At 47.5% G+C, this 22,697-nt stretch overlaps 1 protein-coding gene across 3 annotated transcripts in view; it reads left to right on the top strand.

Annotated features, from left to right (window-relative positions):
• LOC120943594 (lipopolysaccharide-induced tumor necrosis factor-alpha factor homolog) overlaps positions 1–22,697 on the top strand; it is a 168,293-nt gene that overhangs the window by 13,304 nt on the left and 132,292 nt on the right. Inside the window, exon 1 of one of the 3 annotated variants that reach the window (XM_040356970.1) lies at positions 7,819–7,890. The exons of the other annotated variants lie outside the window; for them this stretch is intronic. The gene's annotated coding sequence lies outside the window, so the exon portion shown is untranslated. Of the gene's footprint in view, positions 1–7,818; positions 7,891–22,697 lie in introns of those variants that run through there. 3 annotated transcript variants of the gene reach the window in all.

Raw genomic sequence — 22,697 nt, 5'->3', positions numbered from 1 at the left:
GACTTCGGGGTGGCTATTTCAGCATCTCACTCCACTGTTCCTAGGGACCCGACTTCAGCTAAGGATGTGGGGGGGCGTGGCCAAGAGCGGCATGTGAGCGGACGTGTCTCACAGAGCTCCCGACCAGCACATTGCAGCGATCCTTCTCCCGGCTGAAATACCGCTCGTTCTCGGTAACGAACACCACCCAGAGGTACATCAGCACTCGGTGCACACAGCGATCCGCCCTCCTGCCCGATTACCGGCATGATGACCCGCAAACAGCTCAAAGGAGATGAGCTCCCTGACATACAAAATGGCGCCGCAGCGGCCTGGAAGACACGAGGAGACAAACGTGAACCCGGTAAGCACCCCCCTAAGACACCTAAAGCCCTGGGAAAAGAGGCCCCTAAAGACATGGTATATTATGTGCAGAAGCTGAATGGCCTAGCAGACCGTCCCTCGGATGAGGAGCTGGATGCTACACCTGACATCTTTAATGCATTGGCGCCGGGGCCCTGCTCTGCCCGGACCTCACAGGCCTCAGTACAAGACACGCACGCAGAGAATATAGGGGAGGAGGAGGAGGACGAGGGAGCTGAACAACCCACACTGGCCCAGATACTGCAGGCAGTAAATAAGTGCACAGCCACGGTGCAGACACTGCAACAACACTTTGGGGGGCTGAAGGAGGAGGTGGGATTGATCCGACAGGACTTTCAGAAAATTAGAGAGCGCACCACGGCGGTGGAGAGCTGCGTGAGCGAGGTGGAAGACAGGATGGCCCCCTTATTAGGGAACTGCAGGTCACGGCCAGAACCGCGACAGCTAATGAGAACCGTAATGAGGATATCGAGAACCGATTGAGGAGGAGCAATGTTCGCATTGTGGGCCTACCGGAAAAAACGGAGGGCCGTGACCCCACTGCATTTATAGAGACCTGGCTGCAAGAGGTTTTTGGCAAGGAGGCCTTCACACCCTTCTATTCGGTGGAGAGGGCGCATAGAGTACCGCCTAGGCCTCTCCCTCCTGGCAACCCGCCGCGCACCATCCTGGCCAAACTGCTTAACTTTAAGGACAAGGAAATCATTCTGAGACTAGCCAGAGAACGTCGCAATGTTCAATTTAATGGGGTGAGGGTGTCATTTTATCCCGACTTCTCTGCGGAAGTACAAAGGCGCAGGGCCAAATTTGACAATTGCTTGACAATGCTATATGATATGCTGCTGTTAGTTAAGATGGGGAGACATAGCGATATTGCGGACGGGAGGAGGTTTAATATGTCATATGATGATACTGTAATTGAGGAATGATGGCGGGAATTGCTGTAATTTCATGGAATGTCAGGGGCTTGGGAGATCCGCTTAAGCGGACTATGGTATCCACCTCCCTTAGAAAGCACTTTCCAGCCATCTGCGTTTTGCAGGAGACCCATTTGACCCCGGATACTAGGTCGTGGCTGGGATTTGCATGGGCAGGTTGGACTTATCACTCCACTCACACCTCGTATTCGAGGGGTGTGAGTGTATTGATACACAGATCCCTAGATTTTCAGTGTATAGACTCTAAGATTGACCAGGAAGGGAGATATGTGTTTCTGCTGTGCAAAGTATACCAATTGACATTCATTCTGGCTGCAGTGTATGTACCTCCCCCGTTCAGTCCACAGGTATTGCGGTCCCTTCTAGCCTTTCAGCTATCAAATCCGGGAACCCCACTAGTGGCAGTAGGGGACTTTAATGGGATTGTGAACCCATACCTGGATAGACACCCAGCCCCGGGGGGACCCCCGGGGTCCACAAGGTCAGCCATGGCTAAGTTTATGGAAGAGGTGGGTTGGGTGGATCCCTGGAGACTGAAAAATCCCCTTGAGAAGCAATTCTCCTGCTTCTCCAAGACGCATATGTCTTTGTCTAGGATAGACTTGTGCCTGTGCTCAGCCTCGGCTACACCGTAATATCGAGGATATACAATACCTTCCCCGGTGTGTCTCGGATCATTCCCCCGTTCTGCTATCTCTGAGGGTGAGGCCTCTTCCCACTCTTCCCAGAGCACCGTGGAAGCTTAATGCCTTTTGGCTTAACTTCTTCCCCTCTCATGAAAACATTGAGAGGGACATAGTGGCCTACTGGCAGAGGCATGCAGATTATCCTGGAACAGACATGGCATGGGATGCTTTTAAGGCCTTCTTGAGAGGAGTTTTTATTGCAGAGGTGAATGCCATAAAACACAACACGACCGAACAGAGGGGACAGATAGCACTGATGGTAAAACGCTTAGAGGCAGAATATATAGCTAATTCGGGGGAGGGTCCCCGGGAGGTGTGGATAGCGGCACAGGACGCACTGACTAGACTTGACACCTCTAGGGCTGACAGAAAACATTTTTTTTCGAAGATGGCGTTCTATGAGGAGGGGGAGCAGACAGGCAAACTCTTAGCTAAAATAGTACAGTCACAACAGACATCCCCGTCCATTGGAGCTCTAAGGACAGAAGGAGGTAGATTGGTGAACACCCCTGATATGGTAATGAAGGAGCTGGTCAGGTTTTATTCTAGCCTATACGAATCAAAACAAACACATACTGGAGAGGAGACTCTGGACTTTCTGCAAGGGATAGAGCTACCGTGTTTAACGGAGTCCCAAGCGGAGTCCCTTGAGACTCCCATCACCATTGAAGAGATGACGGAGGCGACCAACTCTTTCCCCAATACTAAGGCACCGGGTGATGATGGCATTCCGATGGAGGTCTATAAACAGTATGGAGGGGTAGTGCTCCCGAAGCTGCTTCGAACGCTGAATGCAGCTAGGTAGTCGCGACGGCTCCCGGAATCCATGCGACAGGCTAGCATAGTCCTACTGCTTAAACCTGGAAAGGACCCATTGGATCCTGGCACTTATAGGCCGATATCGCTCCTTCAAAGTGATATAAAAATATTAGCAAAGGTCTTGGCAATGCGGCTAAATAAGGTAATCACGGAAATTATACATACTGATCAATCGGGTTTTATACCGGAAAGATCCACTGCCATTAATCTTAGGAGATTGTTTGTAAATATGCAGTCAACGGCGGACAATGTGGGAGATAGAGCTCTGTTGTCTTTAGATGCCCACAAGGCTTTCGACAGCATTGAATGGCAGTACTTGTGGGCTACTTTGACCAGATTTGGATTTGGGCCTGTGTTCCAGTCATGGGTGCGGCTCCTGTACGACTCCCCCGTGGCGGTTATTAGGGAGGAGGGCAGTGTGTCTTCTCCCTTCCCGCTCCATAGGGGGACCCGACAGGGGTGCCCCCTCTCACCCTTGCTGTTTGCGGTTGCCATAGAACCGTTAGCGGCTCTGGTGCGTTCCAACCCCTCAATTACAGGATTTCAGTACGGATTGGCACACGAAAAAATTATGCTCTATGCGGACGATACTATGCTTCTACTGGGTGATACGTCGGGCTCGCTTCGGGAGGCGATGTCGGTGGTTCAGACGTTCGGGTCCTTTTCGGGGCTATTGATTAACTGGTCTAAATCCGCGCTTATGTTCCTGGATTCGTTGAACTCGCAGGATTGTACGCTGATGGAAATTCCGGTGGCGACTAAATTTAAATATCTGGGGGTGTGGGTGACCCCTCAACTGCTTGATTATGTTTCACTTAATCTCACCCCCTTAATAGGCAGGATCAGAGACAAAATTAAAGTGTGGTCGAAATTAAAAATGTCCCTAGTCGGTAGAGTTAATCTCACAAAAATGGTGTTTATGCCTCAGTTATTGTATATGTTGCATAACACTCCCATGGTTGTCCCACTCAGGATCTTTAGAATTATTAATTCCCTATTCCGTGCATTTCTCTGGCTTAATAAGACCCCCAGGATTAAACTGGAACAATTACAAAAACCGAAGGAGACGGGAGGGCTTGCTCTCCCAAATCCCTGGGTATACTACTTAGCTGCCCAATTACAACACATTGCTCGAGCCATGAGTAAGGGACGGGGTGACCCGGTGGTAGATATAGTAAATCGCACGGCGGGCATGGATAATTTGGTAACGGGTCTCGAATCTTTGCAATACGCTAAATCGAACAAACTATTTCCCACATATGTATTAATGCAGAAGATTTGGAATAAAACCCGCCAATTGCAGAACATAGAGGGCTTTACAGGGCACAGCCCAATCTGGAACAATCGCTATTACGAGGAGTTGATGACGCTGACATGTGGGGAGCGCTGGAGGAGGTATGGGGTAACTCACTTGGTACATATCTTCTCCGGGGGCCGTCTGCTTTCCTTTGCGGAGCTCCAGGAGAAGTTTGACCTTCCTCAGGCAATGCATTTTTATTATTTACAATTGAGTCATGCCGTTAGGGCCCAGGCTGGGAGCAACCCTTGGATATTATCCCCTGCCCCGATCTTCCACTTTATGACTGGGACAACTAGCTTCAGGGGTTTCATCTCGAGCTCATACGCCATGCTGCTGTCGGCATCCCCTCCAGGGTGGTGACCTCCTGGGAAAGTGATGTGGGCGTTTTCGAGGAGGAGCAGTGGGAGGAGTCATTGCTAGCTATACAGGGAGCCTCACTTAACGTAGCACAACGCCTGTCACAATTGTACATTGTTCTCTGGGTACATTATACTCCAGCCAGATTGCACAGGATGGGCCTGGTTGCTGATAACAGCTGTCCTAGATGCGCTAGAGATCATGGAGACCTCATCCACCTGATGTGGAGGTGCCCCAAATTACATCTATATTGGGCGGGGGTTCTCAAAACTTTAAACAAGGTATTTCTGATTCAAATACCACAGACCCCCAAGGTGTGCATCTTGGGTATTATAGAAGATCTCCCACTAGAGGACAACCCGAAGAAGGCCATTGGTAGGGCCCTTTTCCAGGCTCGCAAACTTATCCTCAGACATTGGAAGGATGTAGAACCCCCAAGATTGGGGTAGTGGATAGCTCAGATGGGTTGTACTCTCCGAGCAGAGAAATATATATATCAGCACAGGAAAAGGGGGGGAAGGTTTGAGTTGCTGTGGGCTCCCTGGTTAAATTCCCCAGGGCTGGCCCCACTTGAGTTGGTACTGGACAGGCTGCTCATATAAGAGGATGGAGGTGAGGACTCACTATGGGGCCAATGACACACAGTAGAGAGGGGAGGCGGAATGGTCCAGGGGATGGAATCCTGACACATACTGGTGCGGGTTACGGGGTGTGAGGTCCTGCCAGAACCCGTATTTTGTGGTACTACAAACTGTGGTGACTTTTATAGGAGGAAGAGGTAGCATTCCAGAAGTTTTGTGTGGATTTTCTGTTATTTCCTTTTTTGTTTTATGAGAATGTGTAAGGATGGATGAATAATGACAAAAACAAAATGTATGTAACCATGTATTTTTATTGCCATATTATTCAATAAACATCCTTTTTTGAGAAAAAAAAAAGGATGTGGAGGCTGGACGAACAGCTACTTGCTTGTCATCGAACATGGCTTCTTCATCTCTCACAACTCTGATGAGGTCAGGGTATTTCAGGGTCATAACACCCACAGAGGTCTTCAGACTGGGTCAGAGCATAGAGCCCCGTTTAGAATTTTCTGTATTCTGGCCTGGTGTATGGCGGAGGGCATCATCCCTTTTTTTAGCACAATCTGGTATAGCATCTTATTCAGCCCTCTGATGTATTCAGACAAGCATTCACCTTGACGTCGAAGGGTATGTTCAAACTGATAGATCAGGTCAGCTGCTTTCTCTGTCCGCCCGAACTCCTCCTGTAACATGTTGTGTTACTAAATCTCAAGTTCCTGATAGCCTCAGCAGCAGCTCCTCGCAAACTCTCACTGATGCGTTGCTTCTTTTGGGCATCTGGCAGATCCCACTCGTCTATGGCCTGCATAGACTGCTCCATCCATACTTAAAATTCTTCCTCTCCGTTTGGCACTGTCCCTGGCAAAGTTATTATCGTCTTAAATTATTATCATCTTACTTAGCAGCAAACTATCCCCACTTGTAATTCCTTCTGTGAGTGAACAGTACAGTACTGACCTTGCAGCATGGGGGAAAAGGAAACAGAAAACCCAAGGATCCAGCTATAGAATACTCAGGTGCAATAGATCCACAGCGGCGGTCTGTATAGCAGGCAATCACTTAGCAATAGTACAGTCACTACATGGATAGGCAAATGCCTTCTCACCACTCTGGATCCCAGCTGGCTGTGGACTGCATCTGTGTAGATGGCACCTCTGCGCCGTGCTGCTCCTCCCGGTGTGCTGGAAGGCAGGTGGCTTCAAAAACTCTGAAGCGCTGGCTTGTTCTCCTGTTCGATCAGCAGGGGTGCTCACAAGGATCCTTTTGGGGCAGGCGATCTGCTCTCTGCTATAGGTCACAGGCTCTTTCAGCCCTGAGCACATACACAGGCCTCTTGCTGAATGTTGAATGGCGTCCAGAGAGAGAGAAAGCAGGCCATGCCTGTCCTTTTATCTGCTTACCCAGCAGGCTGTGCTGTGACTTGGCATTGTGGGTTTGTAGCTTGGCACTGTGGGTTTGTAGTTCCCAGCCTGATTTAAAGCGGTTGTAAACCCTTATTTTTCACTTTTACCTACAGGTAAGCCTATAATAAGGCTTACCTGTAGGTATAAAGAATATCTCTAAACCTGTACGGTTTAGGAGATATTCCCCTCGCAATGCATCGCTGATTGCAGCGGCGCATGCGCAGGGGGAATCCACGGCGAAAGATCCGGCAGCCGCCGGACCTTGCCGATTTTAAATCTCCTGCGCGCACGCGCGGGAGTGACGTCATCGCCGCTCCAGCCAATCACAGCGCTGGAGCGGCGATACCCGGAAGACACGCCGGAGCAAGATGACATCTCGCTCGGCGTGAACCAGATAAGTGTTTTTCACCTCGTTCCGAGGTAAGTATTTCATAATCAGCTATTATGCGGTGCATACTAGCTGATTATGCCTTTTGCCTTGCAGGTTTAAAAAAAAAAAAATTATATATGCGCTTTACAACCGCTTTAACAACATGAGTACTTCCTCATTGCCCTAAATATCCCACAATGCATAACTGTTTTTCTTAACAAGAAGGAAATATCCTGATAACGTTTTAATGGCCACTAGAGCCAAACCCTTTCTAAAGAACAATACATTTCTTAAATGATAACTTTGGTAGTACACAAAAAAAATGAATTTTAACACGACTTAAATATATCAGAAAAATTACTTTATTAAGTGACTGAACTCTAGAAAATAATTTATTAACCACACACACACACACACACACACACTCACACACACACGTAAAAATATTCAAAAAACAAAACATTAACACTGGCCAGGGCTTCCTATGACCGCTATAGCTGAATCAAGACTACATTTATCAACCTATATTACCATAAACAATAAGAATGAACACATCATCAGATGAAGTTATCATTGTGTATATGTTTTCAAGAAGATAATAACTTTGAACAAAGTCCCTTGTAGCAACACAAGAGTATATTTAATTAGTGCAGTATATCACTTCAGGATCAATTATGTAATTTAAACAATAAAGTTCATCCATGGTATTTGAGCAATAAAAGACAACAGTATGGCTGGGAATACTAAACACACTGAACATGTATATCCAGGAAATTCGCCCCAGTGTACATGACTGTACTGGACCAAATTCTCTTCCGGTAGCAGAAGGCTACATAAAATACCAAATGCAAAGTTCACAAAAAAATCTTTTTACCTTCCTGGAGGAACAATTATTAGAAATGTTTGTCATTGTTTCCTTTCTAATGTCATGAAGGGCATTTGATTAGTTGGTTAAACTTTGAACCGGCCTCACCCTTTCTTTATGGTGCAATGTGTTTCAGCTTTGCTGATCACTCATAAACCAGCTGCCTGTGGAAGTTTAATAAACCTGCGGAAATCTGATTCTTGATCAGGTCAGAAATGTTATTTTCCTTTTCTAATATGAAAAAATTTGCAAAGACGGTCCAACCTTTACTGCCTATTTTTTTAATATATGTAAATTAAATGGTCTAAATTTGTTGGGGTGAAGTGCATCAAGCCATCCTCTTTTCTCAGAGACAGAAGGCTCTCCCTATGCTGCAAAATAATTATGTCTGCCCTGGATTAGCTGTATGGCCTTCCTCCAGCTATCAGAATAATTTTCTATGCAATGTCTGCTTAGATTGGAACACAACCACCAGTTCAGTTGAAGACGACGGGGACAGTGACTGTCTGGTTTTGGCTCATCTAACTAAGTGAAGGTGGAGGTAACTAACATAGGCGGCTGTGGTTGGGAGTGGACATTGCTATGGATGTTCAATAATAATGTATTCCCGATGGGGCCCATTTGTGGAATGTGGGAGTGTATGTCAGATAGAGATAATGCATGGCTGTGAACAAGTAGGGGTAGTTTTCTATGCAGCAGTTTATTTAATGAACTTCTTTGTTTACAACAAAATAAATATTCTGTGCTCACTGTAACAACAAGTCATTTCCAAACGTTAGTTCTCAGACTGGTTTGTTACTAGTGATGGTCACTATAGAACAATTATTTAACCAAACCTCTTAACTTTTTGAAATGGGCATGAGGTCACCTTTTAGCAAATGTATGTAGGAATAGGACACCAAGCCCCCTAAAGGGGAATTATATTAACCACTTCATTACTGGGCACTTAAAACCCCTTCCTGGCCAGACCAATTTTCAGCTTTCAGCGCTGACGCATTTTGAATGACAATTGCGCGGTCATACAACACTGTACCCAAATTATATTTTTATTATTTTTCCCCACAAATAGAGATTTCTTTTGGTGGTATTTGGTCACTTCTTAGGTTTTTATTTTTTGCGCTATAAACAAAAAACGCAGAAAATTTTATAAAAAAACACAATATTTTTAACTTTTTGTTATAATATCCCAATTTAAAAAAAAAAAATATGTTTTAATCAGTTTAGGCCGACACGTATTCTTCTACATATTTTTGGTAAAAAAAAAAAAGCAATAAGCGTTTATTGATTGGTTTGCGCAAAAGTTATAGCGCCTACAAAATAGGGGATAAATTTATGTTTTTATTTTTATTTTTTACTAGTAATGGCGGTGATCTGCGATTTTTGTCAGGCCTGTGATATTGCGGCGGACACATTGGACACTTTTGACACTATTTTGGAACCATTCACATTTACACAGCGAACAGTGCTATAGTAAAGCACTGATTATTGTATAAATGTGACTGGCAGGGAAGGGGTTAACACTAGGGGGCGAGAAAGGGGTTAAATGTATTCACTGGGAGTGATTCTTACTGTGGGGGGAGAGGGGTGACTGGGGGAGGTGACCGATCTGTGTCCCTAAGTACAAGGGTCACAGCATCGGTCTCCTCTCTCCCTGACAGGACGTGGAGCTCTGTGTTTACACACAGAGCTCCACGTCCCTACTCTGTCACTGCCGATCGCAGGTATCTGGCGGACATCGCGGCCGCCACACACGTGCATCAGCATCTCAGCAGTTTTTCTCCCGCCGCGCACCCCCAGCGGCGCGCACGGGGGAATGCAAATAAAAGGAAGTCCAGGGACGTCCACCCGGCAGTTGAGAGCCACGCTGTGGACGTCTTTCGTCTACAGCGTGGGTCTCAAGTGGTTAAAAAAATGTAGTTAGTGCTTTTTTTATACCACTACTATTCCTTTATACTGGGTTTTGAAATTTAAAAATGCAGCAATTTAGAAATTGGATGGAAGGTTTAGCACTGGGAACACTTTTTGAAAGATAAATAGTGCATTTTATTTACAACTACACTGCTCAAAAAAATTAAAGGAACACTTTGAAAACATATCAGATGTCAACAGGCAAAAATCTCATGCTGGATATCTATACTGATGTGGACTGGGTAATGTGTTAGGAATGAAAGGACGGCACATCATTTGATGGAAATGAAAATTATCCACCTACAGAGGGCTGAATTCAAAGACACCCCAAAAATCAAAGTGAAAAACTTATGCAGCAAGCTAGTCCATTTTGCTGAAATTTCATTGCAACAACTCAAAATGGACCTCAGTAGTTTGTATGGCCCCCAAGTGCTTGTATGCATGCCTGACAACATCAGGGCATGCTCGAAATGAGACGACGGATGGGGTCCTGGGGTATTTCCTCCCAGATCTGGACCAGGGCATCACTGAGCTCCAGAACAGACTGAGGTGCAACCTGGCGGCACCGGATGGATTGAAACATAATGTCCCAGAGGTGTTCTATTGGATTTAGGTCAGGTGAGCATGGGGGCCATTCAATGGTATCAATTTCTTCACCCCCCAGTAACTGGCTGCATGTTCTTGCCACATGAGGCCGTGCATTGTCGTGCACCAGGAGGAACCCAGGATCCACTGCACCAGCGTAGGGTCTGACAATGGGTCCAAGGATTTCATCCTGATACCTAATGGCAGTCAGGGTGCCATTGTGTAGCCTGTAGAGGTCTTCATGGATATGCCTCCCCAGACCATCACTGACCCACCACCAAACCGGTCATGCTGAACGATGTTACAGGCAGCATAAAGTTCTCCGCAGCTTCTCCAGACCCTCTCACATCTGTCACATATGCTCAGGGTAAACCTGCTCTCATCTGTGAAAAGCATGGGGCATCAGTGGCGGACCTGCCAATTCTGGTGTTCAATGGAAAATGCCAATCGAGCTCCACAGTGTCCGGAAGTGAGCACAGAGCACACTAAAGGACGTCGGACCCTCAGGCCACAACCATGAAGTCTGTTTCTGATTGTTTGGTTAGAGACATTCACACCAGTGGCCTGCTGCAGGTAATTTTGTAGGGCTCTGGCAGTGCTCATCCTGTTCCTCCTTGCACAAAGGAGCAGATACCAGTCCTGCTGATGGTTTAAGGACCTTTTGCGGCTCTGTCCATCTCTCCTAGAGTAACTGCCTGTCTCCTTGAATCTCCTCCATGCTATTGAGACTGTGCTGGAATACACGGCAAACCTTCTGGCAATGACACGTATTGATACGCCATCCTGGAGAAGTTGGACTGCCTGTGCAACCTTTATAGGGTCCAAGTATCGCCTCGTGCTACCAGTAGTGACACTGACCCTAGCCAAATGCAAAACTAGTGAAAAACGGTCAGAAAAGATGAGTAGGGAATAAAAATGTCAGACACATCCACCTGAAAAAACATTCCTGTTTTGGAGGTTGTCTCATTGTTGCCCATCTAGTGCACCTGTTGTTAATCCCAGGAGTTCTGATTAAAAGGTGTTCCTTTAATTTTTTGGAGCAGTGTATATAGATCAGACCCAAATGAGGGACAAATGAGGAGGAAAAAGGGACAGAGGGACTTTGTTCCAAATCAGGGACCGTTCTCGAAAACAGGGACAGTTGGGAGCTATGATTTAACCACTTCAATATCGAACACTATTACCAACTTCCTTCCCAGGCCCATTTTCAGCCTTTAATGCTGTAACACTTGTAACACAATAGCGTGGTCATGTAACACTACAGTGGGGATGGAAAGTTTGGGCACCCCAGGTAAAAATGTGTATTAATGTGCATAACAAAGTCAACGTAAGATGGAAAAATCTCCAAAAGGCATCAAATTACAGATTAGACATTCTTATAATATGTCAAAAAAAGTCTGACTCAGCTCAGCTCAACAGCTCAGCTCAGAAGGTGCAGCAATTGCAGAGTGGAGTAGCCTGGGAGACAAGAGAAGCTCTGGACACCATACAATATCATACAATCACATATACCCAATTCTATACCCACAGTTGATCGAGAGAAAGGCAAAAAAAAACAGCAAAGCATGATTCAATTTGCTACAGCAGGGGAAAAAATTCCTTCCTGATCCCCCATGAGGCAATCGGATATTCCCCGGATCAACTTTACCTATAAATGTTAGTACCCAGTTATATTATGTACATTTAGGAAAGTATCCAGGCCTTTCTTAAAGCACTTTATGGAGTTGGCCAGAACTACCTCTGCAGGGAGTCTATTCCACATCTCTTACTGTGAAGAAACCTTTTCGTATTTGGAGGTGAAATCTCTTTTCCTCTAGATGTAAAGAGTGCCCCCCTGTCCTCGCTGTTGACCGTAAAGTGAATAACTCAACACCAAGTTCACTATATGGACCCCTTATATATTTGTACATGTTGATTATATCTCCCCTTAATCTTCTCTTCTCAAGAGTGAATAAATTCAGTTCCTCTAATCTTTCCTCATAGCTGAGCTTGATTCTCCAGGCCTTTGATCAGTTTGGTTGCCCTTCTCTGCACTTTCTCCAGTTCCCCAATATCCTTCTTGAGAACTGGAGCCCAAAACTGAACTGCATATTCCAGATGAGGTCTTGCTAATGATTTGTACAGGGGCAAAATGATATCTCCCTCTCTGGAGTCCATACCTCTCTTAATACAAGAAAGGACTTTGCTCGCTTTGGAAACCACAGCTTGGCATTGCATGCCATTATTGAGCTTATGATCTACCAAAACCCCCAGATCCTTCTCCACTACGGATCCCTCCAGTTGTACTCCCCCTAGTATGTATGATGCATGCATATTCTTAGCCCTGAAATGCATAACTTTACATTTATCAACATTAAGCCTCATCTGCCACGTAGTCGCCCAATTAGACAGAGCATTGAGGTCGGCTTGTAAATTGGCGACATCCTGTAAAGACGTTATCCACTGCATAGCTTGGTATCATCTGCAAAGACAGAAATGTTACTTTTGATCTCAGACCCAATATCATTTATAAAGATATTAAAAAGTAAGGGTCCCAACCCTGAACCTTGGGGTACACCACTGATAACCTTCGACCATTCATAGTAAGAGTCATTAACCACTACTCTCTGAATTCTGTCTTTTAGCCAGTTTTCTATCCATTTACAAACTGATATTTCCATTCCTGTAGACTTTACCTTACACATGAGCCGTGTGTGTGGAACTGTATACTCATTGGTTTTGACGTGAACGTAACTTACACCCAGCCCCATTCACGGACGACTTATGCAAACGACGTAAAACGTGAAAAATTTGACGCGGTTCCGACGTCCATACTTAACATTGGCTGCGCCATCTTTTTGGTGGTTTATCTTTACGCCTGAAAACACCTTACATAAAAGGCGTATCTTTACTGCGACGGCCGGGCATACGTTCGTGAATAGGCGTATCTAGTTCATTTACATATTCTAGGCGTAAATCAGCGTACACGCCCCTAGCGGCCAGCGTAAATATGCAGCTAAGATACGACGGCGTAGGAGACTTACGCCGGTCGTACCTTAGCAACATTTAAGCGTATATCAGTTTGAGAATACGCTTAAATATACGACGGCGGGGATTCGGACTTACGACGGCGTATCTACTGATACGCCCGTCGTAAGTCTTCATGAATCTGGCCCTCTATGTTTGGGTAGGGTGAACCATGATGCCAGCTGCAAAGAAAAAACACTCAGGCCCCGTACTCACGACCAAACATGTCTGCTGAAACTGGTCCGCAGACCAGTTTCAGCAGACATGTTTGGCCGTGTGTTGGCCCGAGCGGACCATTTTGGGACGGATCGGACAGGTTTCCAGCGGACAACTGTTTCCCGGACTTGTTTTAAAACAGTCCGCTGGAAACCTGTCCGCCCGGACATGTACGGTCGTCTGTACAGACCTACCGTACATGTCCTGCCGCCCGCATCCCTCGCATGCGTCGAATGACTTCGACGCATGCGTGGAAGCATTTTTAAGGCGGCCCGCCCACGTCGCCGCGTCATTGTCGCGGCGACACCGCGTCATCGACGCGGCGACACCGCGGACACGCCCCGCGTAATGTTTACGCGCGGGCTTCTGTTCGATGGTGTGTATAGCCATCGAACAGAAGTCCCCGGGCAGTCCCCGGCCAGACATGTCCGATGGAAACGGTCTGCAGACCGTTTTCATCGGACATGTCCTGCCGTGAGTACAAGGCCTCAGAGGACGAGGAGGATGAAAACAGTATATTGTGAAAGTTCCAACAATGTACAAACAGGCCAGGCGGGAAGACACAACTGACCAGAGCCACATACAAACAGCAGCAAGGATCAAGATCCTAGAATGATATCGACAGCTGCAGGGAGGAGCCTAGCTAGTCCACAACCAAGCAGGAGGCTTCCTACAAGGAGATGGTGTAGTCCCTGCACTTTCCCTATGACAAAGCACTATAACCTGTCCCTACACTAACCACTCAAAGTGCGCCAAACACAGGAGGCGGAGGCTTAAAATTAGTGTAAATGATCACCTTGTAAAACAACCAATTCAGTTTAAAATAGAAATGAAAGGTAAAACAGTGTTGTATAGATATACTAAAAAAAAAAAACACGATAAATCCTTTTTTTTCCCTTTTTTATAAGTGATCACATTCTCTCTGTTCTCGTCTGCAAAAGAGCTGGGGGGTGGAGAATCAGTACTTCACAGTGAATGGCTGTAAAGCAGTAGCATGTCAGGACAAGTCTGATCATTGGAGGAGAGCATACTGAGTTCCCAGCACAGCTAGAGAGCTGACCACATTGAGCTAGATTCAGGTAGCTCAGCGCATAGTTTTGTCGGCGTAGCGTATCAAATATACGCGACGGCGTGCAGAAAGCCCAGACCAGTATCCACAAAGCACTCGCCCCGTACGTTGCGGCGGCGTAGCGTAATATGGTCGGCGTAAGCCCGCCTAATTCAAAGTAGGCAGGTAGTGGGTGTGCTACATTTAAATTAACCGTGACCCCATGTAAATGAAGGGCCGATCGAACGGCGCATGCGCGCGCATGCTCAGAATCACGTTGCATATACTCCCTATGATACGTCGGCTCAATGCTTTCGACGTGAACGTCACCTACGCCCATCCCCATTCACGTACGACTTACGTAAACAACGTAAAATTCGACGGCTGTTCCGACGTCCATATCTTAGCATGGGTTGCACCACCTATAGCAGGGATAAATTTACGACGGACGTACGCCTTACGTAAACGGCGTAGATTACAGCGACGGGCGCAAGTACGTTCGTGAATAGGCGTATGTAGGTAATATACATATTCGGCACGTAAAACAACGGAAGCGCCCCTAGCGGCCAGCGTAAATATGCACCCAAGATCCGACGGCGTAGGAGACTTACGCTGGTCGGATGGAGGCCAAATTCAGGCGTATCTAGTTAAGAGAATAGGGCGCATAGATACGACGGCGCATTTGTTCACTTACGTTGCGTATCTGTAGATATGCCAGCGTAAGTGTTCTGTGAATCTAGCCCATTGTGCTCTCCTGCTTAGTATGGTCAGTTTTTAATAGGAAAGCAAGGGGACTGGCAGGCACACGAGAATGTTTGCATAAAAGGAGCAACACAAAGAGAACAGGATTCTTTCTCATAAAAGTACATGGTACAGCAGGCACATTTCAGGAATATGAAGTGTTGGGTAATAAATGCTTTAAAGAGACACTGCCTCACCCAAGATGGCCACCAAGGTCACGAGTGGTGCCAGCGTCCAGTCGGATAGCTGTCTCTCTGTGACCGCAGAAAGTTACACACAACTTCCTTCCCCTTCTGCATTACCAATTTGGTCGGGCACCGCCTACTGTGGGAGATACAGACTGCACCTGCCTACATAGGGGGTTTGTCCATTTGCATTTTATTGCTTGTAAAAACTTGGGAGGGGATTTGGGGTGCTGTGGAATACTTCAAAATGCTTGAGCACAATTCTGCAGAGGACAACTCTGTTTCTTTCTCTCTAAACAGCAGTAGTACAATATTTCACTCAGAGCTGGGAACCATGAGATAGTTTGCAGAACAGGTACAGCTAGACTGGGATAGTCTACAGCAGACCTGGGCAAACTACGGCCCGGCGGACCTTTTAATCCGGCCCACCCCCGCCGCCGAAACCGCCGCCGCTGCCACGTTAATCACCGCGGCGGGGAACATTAGACAGCGTTCGTTTGAACAGCTGTTTTCCCCGCCGCGCATAGACACTCCCCCTTGGACGGATCTGTCCAATCGCGAGCAAGGGGGAGTCACATAGACACTCCCCCTTGCTCGCGATTGGACAGATCCGTCCAAGGGGGAGTGTCTATGCGCAGCGGGGAAAACAGCTGTTCAAACGAACGCTGTCTAATGTTCCCCGCCGCGGTGATAACAGTAGGCAGGGCCGGGAGGGGTCACACGCAGCCACTTGTGCCAACACACGCAGCCACTTGTGCCAACACATGCAGCCACTTGTGCCAACACATACAGCCACTTGTGCCAACACACGCAGCCACTGTGCCACCATAAATTGTCGCCACTGTGCCAATCACACGCAGCCACTGTTCCCAAACACAGCCACTGTGCCAATCACACGCAGCCACTGTTCCCAAACACAGCCACTGTGCCAATCACACGCAGCCACTGTGCCAATCACACGCAGCCACTGTGCCAATCACATGCAGCCACTGTGCCCATCAAACGCAGCCACTGTGCCAATAACACGCAGCCACTCTGCCCAAACGCAGCCACTCTGCCCATCACACACAGCCACTGTGCCAATCACATGCAGCCACTGTGCCAATCACACGCAGCCACTGTGCCAATCACACGCAGCCACTGTGCCAATCACACGCAGCCACTGTGCCAATCACACGCAGCCACTGTTCCCATCAAACACAGCCACTGTGCCAATCACACGCAGCCACTGTGCAATCAATTGTTGCCACTGTGCCAATCACATGCAGCCACTGTGCCAATCACACGCAGCCACTGTGCCAATCACACGCAGCCACTGTGCCCATCACATGCAGCCACTGTGCCCATCACACGCAGCCACTGTGCCAATAACACGCAGCCACTCTGCCCATCAAACGCAGCCACTGTGCCAATCACACGCAGCCACTGTGCCCATCAAACGCAGCCACTGTGCCATCACATGCAGCCACTGTGCCAACACACGCAGCCACTGTGCCAACACACGCAGTCACTGTGCCATCAATTGTTGCCACTGTGCCCATCACACGCAGCCACTGTGCCATCAATTGTCGCCACTGTGCCCATCAAACGCAACCACTGTGCCATCACACGCAGCCACTGTGCCATCACATGCAGCCACTGTTTAATCAATTGTTATTGATTAAACAGTGGCTGCCTGTCCCCAGCCTCTGTCCCCCTCCTGTGTCATGTCCCCAGCGTCTGTCCCCCTCCTGTGTCATGTCCCCAGCCTCTGTCCCCCTCCTGTGACATGTCCCCAGCCTCTGTCCCCCTCTTTTGTCATGTCCCCAGCCTCTGTCCCCCTCTTGTGTCATGTCCCCAGCCTCTGTCCCCCTCCTGTGTCATGTCCCCAGCCTCTGTCCCCCTCCTGTGCCATGTCCCCAGCCTCTGTCCCCCTCCTGTGTCATTTCCCCAGCCTCTGTCCCCCTCCTGTGCCATGTCCCCAGCCTCTGTCCCCCTCTTGTGTCATGTCCCCAGCCTCTGTCCCCCTCTTGTGTCATGTCCCCAGACTCTGTCCCCCTCCTGTGTCATGTCCCCAGCCTCTGTCCCCCTCCTGTGTCATGTCCCCAGCCTCTGTCCCCCTCCTGTGCCATGTCCCCAGCCTCTGTCCCCCTCCTGTGTCATGTCCCCAGCCTCTGTCCCCCTCCTGTGTCAAGTCCCCAGCCTCTGTCCCCCCTCCTGTGCCATGTCCCCAGCCTCTGTCCCCCTCCTGTGCCATGTCCCCAGCCTCTGTCCCCCTCCTGTGCCATGTCTATAACAAGTACTCGTACCAGTTTTCCAACAATGATATTTACTGCTTTTTATAAAGAAATACAATTGATTTTATGCAGTATTGAGTTTAGCCTTTTGGCCCGGCCCTCCAAAATATTTTTAGTTTCTCATGTGGCCCCATCGAAAAAATAATTGCCCACCCCTGGTCTACAGTGACCATGAAGTTGTTTTGGCACAGAAAAAGCTAGATAGATTCATGGCTGGGGAGTGAAGTAGCTTTAGTACAGGTACAGCTAGATTGGCACACGGCTGGGGACCATGAAGTAGCATTAAGGTGCAGCACAGACAGAGGGCTCTAGGCCCAGAATTCTGTAACAATCTCAGTTCATAGGTGCAGCCTCTTGTAATGAAAGCCAGCATCCAGTCTAAAGGGGGCAAGCAACCCCCCCTCCCCTCATCTCACTGATCCATATCCTTGAGCAGAGAAAAGGAGACCATCTCCTCCTTCTTACAGTCACCAACTGGGCACAACCTCCAGGGGTTGGCTAGCCCTTTCTCAATTTTCAGGCTTGTCAATTTAAATCTCCCTCCCTAAGCTCTAGAAATGTCTTCTAGGGGAAAGGGAAGAAATCAAACTCCCAGTCTGTGATGCCCTGAACATACCTGACCATACAATCACTGCTCCTCTTGTTACAGCATCAGCCCAAATTTTTTTTTCCTAGCAGCCTAACTAGGAATGTGCTACATTTACACCGGCGACTTAAAAAATAGGCCCTGTCCTCATGGGCCATAACAAAAAAAAAATGCAGCAAATTATCCCACAATAACAAAAGATGGGATAAGGAAAATAACGGTGGGCTCCTCCAATCCACTAAAGCATATTGCATGCGGTATTTGGGTCATGTGACACATTTTTCCCAAACCGCCACCAAATAAACTAAGGGAAGAAAAGCGGTTTAAACTTAAAGGGCCAGATTCAGAAAGATCAGCGGGTCTTTCTGCTGGCGTAATGTATCTCATTTAAGTTACGCCGCTGCAAGTATTTCATGCAAGTGCTTTATTCACAAAGCACTTGCCTGTAAAGTTGCAGCGGCGTAGCGTAAATCACCCGGCGGAATTCAAATTCGGCAGGTTGGGGGCGTGTATCATTTAAATGATGCGCGTCCCCACGCCGAACGAACTGCGCATGCGCCGTCCGTAAAATATCCCAGGGTGCATTGCTCCAAATGACGTTGCAAGGACGTCATTGGTTTCGACGTGAACGTAATTGATGTCCAGCCCCATTCACGGACGAGTTACGCAAACAAAGTAAAATTTTCAAATTGCGACGCGGGAACGACGGCCATACTGAACATTGGATACGCCACCTAGGGGGCAGCTTTATCTTTATGCCGGCATACCTCTTACGGAAACGGCATATCTTTACTGCGACGGGCAAGCGTACGCTCGTAGAATCGGCGTATCTACTAATTTGCATATTCTACGCCGAACTCAATGGAAGCGCCACCTAGCGGCCAGCGGAAATATTGCACACTAAGATACGACGGCGCAGGCCGTCGTATCTTAGGCAGGTTTAAGTGTATCTCAGTTTGAGCATACACTTAAACATGCGACGGGCTTAGATTGCGAGTTACGTCGGTGTATCTACTGATACGCCGGCATAACTCTTTGTGAATCTGGCCCAAACTGTGTAGAGGATTCTCTTCCATAGGCAGTGGTTTCAGTGGGGAGAATCGATCATTTAAAAAAAAACATTAGATAGGCACCTGAAGACCACAACATACAGGGATATACAATGTAATACTGACATAAAATCACACACACGTTGGACTTGATGGATTTGTGTATTTTTTCAACCTCGCCTACTATGTAATTATGTAAGGGATGGGGTCACGGGAGTTTATTTAGAGGCGGGTAGGCAGCGGAGCTGTCATTCGGCGGAAGCCGAGCTTTGGGTGCGGTTCGGCTTTTTTTTCTTTATGTAGGTCGGCAGCCAGCGTTCATCATGATTGACACTGAATTAACTGTACTTCAGGGGACATTATTTTTTTGGAAGGCATTTTTAATAAAGGATAGGTCAAGAATGGTCTCGCTTTTCCGTGAATGAGTACGGGTACTATGTTCACATGAGGGGGCTGTGATCTAGGGCCCCCCTATTTAGGGGCTTCCAGTTTCCAATAAGTCACCCCCTGCACCCCACAATCACAGGGCCAGGGTTGTGGGGAAGAGACCCTTGTCCTCATCAATATTTGGACAAGGTGTCCTGGACTTGCTTCCCGTACTCCCGGAGTCTATGGGTAGCTATCTAGGCAGATGACCTTTCTCTGCGCACACAATAATAGACTGCTGTTTCTTATCTTGTGTCGTTATTGGCACGTTGCAGATTTCAATATACATGTGGATGACACACGTGATATGCGGTAAAACTAGAAATAACAAGAATGGTATAACATTAATATACGATAATAAACACATCATATAAACATTATCAGAGATGGCTAACTACCTCCCTAAAAGCCTGTGGAGGAAGAAGAAGGAGATTGCTTACCTCCGATGCTATGGATGGGGACAGATTGCATGCAGGCCTTGCTGCCTTGATCTTAAACATGGAGATACTAAAAGACCTTCACTTCCTGGATAAAAGAGGATATGACGATTTTGATGTCACGTCCTATAGAAGCTAGATAAGAATATTTACGACTATATTAATGTTTGGCCAGTAGATGGCTCAAGCGTAACAGCTAACCTGAGACAAACCACAATTCTGGCTTACTAATGCAATAATACATTGTACACACAGTGAATTGTCCTTTTTGAACCTGAAAGGAATCCTGGAGACATAACACTCCACCTTCTGGCGTAAACCAACGCCACTACCAGCGTCATTAGACACAAGTAAAATCAAATCCGATATGGGTCTGAAAAATGACTTTACTTTACCCTGTTTGGAAGTCTTAACTTCGACCTTTCTGACATGTCCATCTTTGCTTGGAAATGTCTGTGTGATAAGACCCAAAGGCCAGTCATTCCTGTGTGCTTGACAATCTTTAACGAGCACCACATCTCCTGACTTCAGGTCTGGTTTGTTAACTTGCCACTTATTCCTGGGTTGTAGGGTTTGGCATCTGAAAAGGTCTTTATCTGTAAACTCTCCACTCGGAGCACTGACCGTATTGTTTTTTTGAGTGAGTAGAGTTGCAGGTGTCAGCAGCATGGGTTCCTCTGGATCGTTGGTAAGTGGGACCAGAGGTCTAGCATTTATGATGGCTGAGACTTCAGCCATAAAGGTGGACAGGCACTCATGCGTGAGTCTGGCATTCCCCATTTGAAGGAAAATGGAGTCCAAGATCTTGCGGGCTACGCCTATCATTCTTTCCCACACACCACCCATATGAGAAGAGTGAGAAGGGTTAAATGTTCAGGTACATCCCTGTTGGTTGAGATACCTTTCTACATTGTTGTTGTCTAGATTGGAAAGGATTTGAAGTTCCTTGACCGCTACAACAAAGTTGGTGCCCCTATCAGAGCGGATGTGCTTAACAGGACCTCTAATGACAATGAAGCGCCTGAGAGCGTTGATAAAGCTGGAAGTGTCCATTGATTCAATCAACTCTATGTGAACAGCTCAAACAGTCATACAAGTAAATATAACTGCCCAGCGTTTGCTGCTGGCGTGACCTCCTCTGGTTTGGCGAGTAGTAACGGACCAAGGACCGAATACATCAAGGCCCACACTTGTGAAGGGAGGGTCCGAGTTGAGTCTGTCAGATGGAAGGTCAGCCATCTTTTGGGATTGTAAGAGTCCCCGGAGTTTGTGACAGGTGACACAATTGAAGGTACACTTGCTCACACATCTTTTTGCTCCTATTATGCAGTCCAGCAGTCCTCAAATCTCCTTCAGTGAATAGCCGGCCTTGGTGTTTGACTTGACTGTGATAGTGCTGTACAAGCAGGGCAGTGACATGGTGCTGAGCTGGGAGAATGAGAGGATTCTTCTCGTGGTGCTCCAATGTAGCTTCTTTAAGGCGACCTCCTATTCTCAACAGGTCACTGCTGTCGAGGAATGGATAGAGTTTCCTTAGGACACTGTCTTTAGGGATTGTTTCTTTGTTGCAAATACAGTCAATTTCTCTAGCAAAGGTCTCTTGTTGCACAGTATAGATGATCAGATGTTTTGATTGCTCTAGGTCAGTCACTGAGTAGGTATTTTCACAGTGGTGCCAGCCTTTGCAATTAGTCTTTTTCCCAAAGGAACGGGCTATGTGGGATAAGGTAGTAATAGCTCTAATGAGTGATTTCCATGTGAAAAACCTGGAGAACCGAAGAGATTTGAGTCGGTTTTGTGTAGCCACCATGCAGACACTTGTGGACGAACTTCAGCATCCTTGACTGCGTCTATCAAGCTGAAAGTCTCTGATTCAGAAGTGCTCTGTTCTGAATTGTACAGGAATGCAGGGCCTGTAAACCATGTTGTGTCCATAAGAAGACAGTTGGCTGGGACAGCTCTGGTCGCTAGGTCTGTGGGATTGTGTTTAGTTGGAACGAAGTGCCACTGTTTTGGGTGTGTGGATCTCCTAATCCTCAACACTTGATTACTGACATAGACGTAGAAGCATCTGGTTTCGTTGTAGATGTTGCCCAGGACTACTTTACTGTCAGTGTAGAACTCAGTGTCTTTGATTTCTAGGTTCATCTCTCTAGTGTCTGACCTTAAGTCCCAAAGTAGTGCAAGGCTATGTTGCGTTGGCAGAGAGTCAGAACCTAAGTCTAAGGCCGGGTACTCACGACCAAACATGTATGGTGAAAGCGGTCCGTCGGACCGTTTCCACCATACATGTCTGCCAGAGGGCTTCTGTACGATGGTTGTACACACCATCGTACAGAAGTCCGCGCGTAAACAATACGCGGGGCGTGTCCGCGGTGTCGCCGCGTCGATGACGCGGTGTCGCTGCGACAATGACGCGGCGACGTGGGCGGCCCGCCTTTAAAATGCTTCCACGCATGCGTCGAAGTCATTCGACGCATGCGAGGGACGGCGGGCGCCTGGACATGTACGGTAGGTCTGTACTGACGACCGTACATGTCCGAGCGGGCAGA

This window comes from Rana temporaria, chromosome 6 (genome assembly GCF_905171775.1).
Source record: "Rana temporaria chromosome 6, aRanTem1.1, whole genome shotgun sequence".
In the NCBI taxonomy this organism is placed as follows: Eukaryota; Metazoa; Chordata; class Amphibia; order Anura; family Ranidae; genus Rana; species Rana temporaria.
The sequence above is the reverse complement of the archived record's forward strand: the minus strand, read 5'-3'. Positions and strand labels throughout refer to the sequence as shown.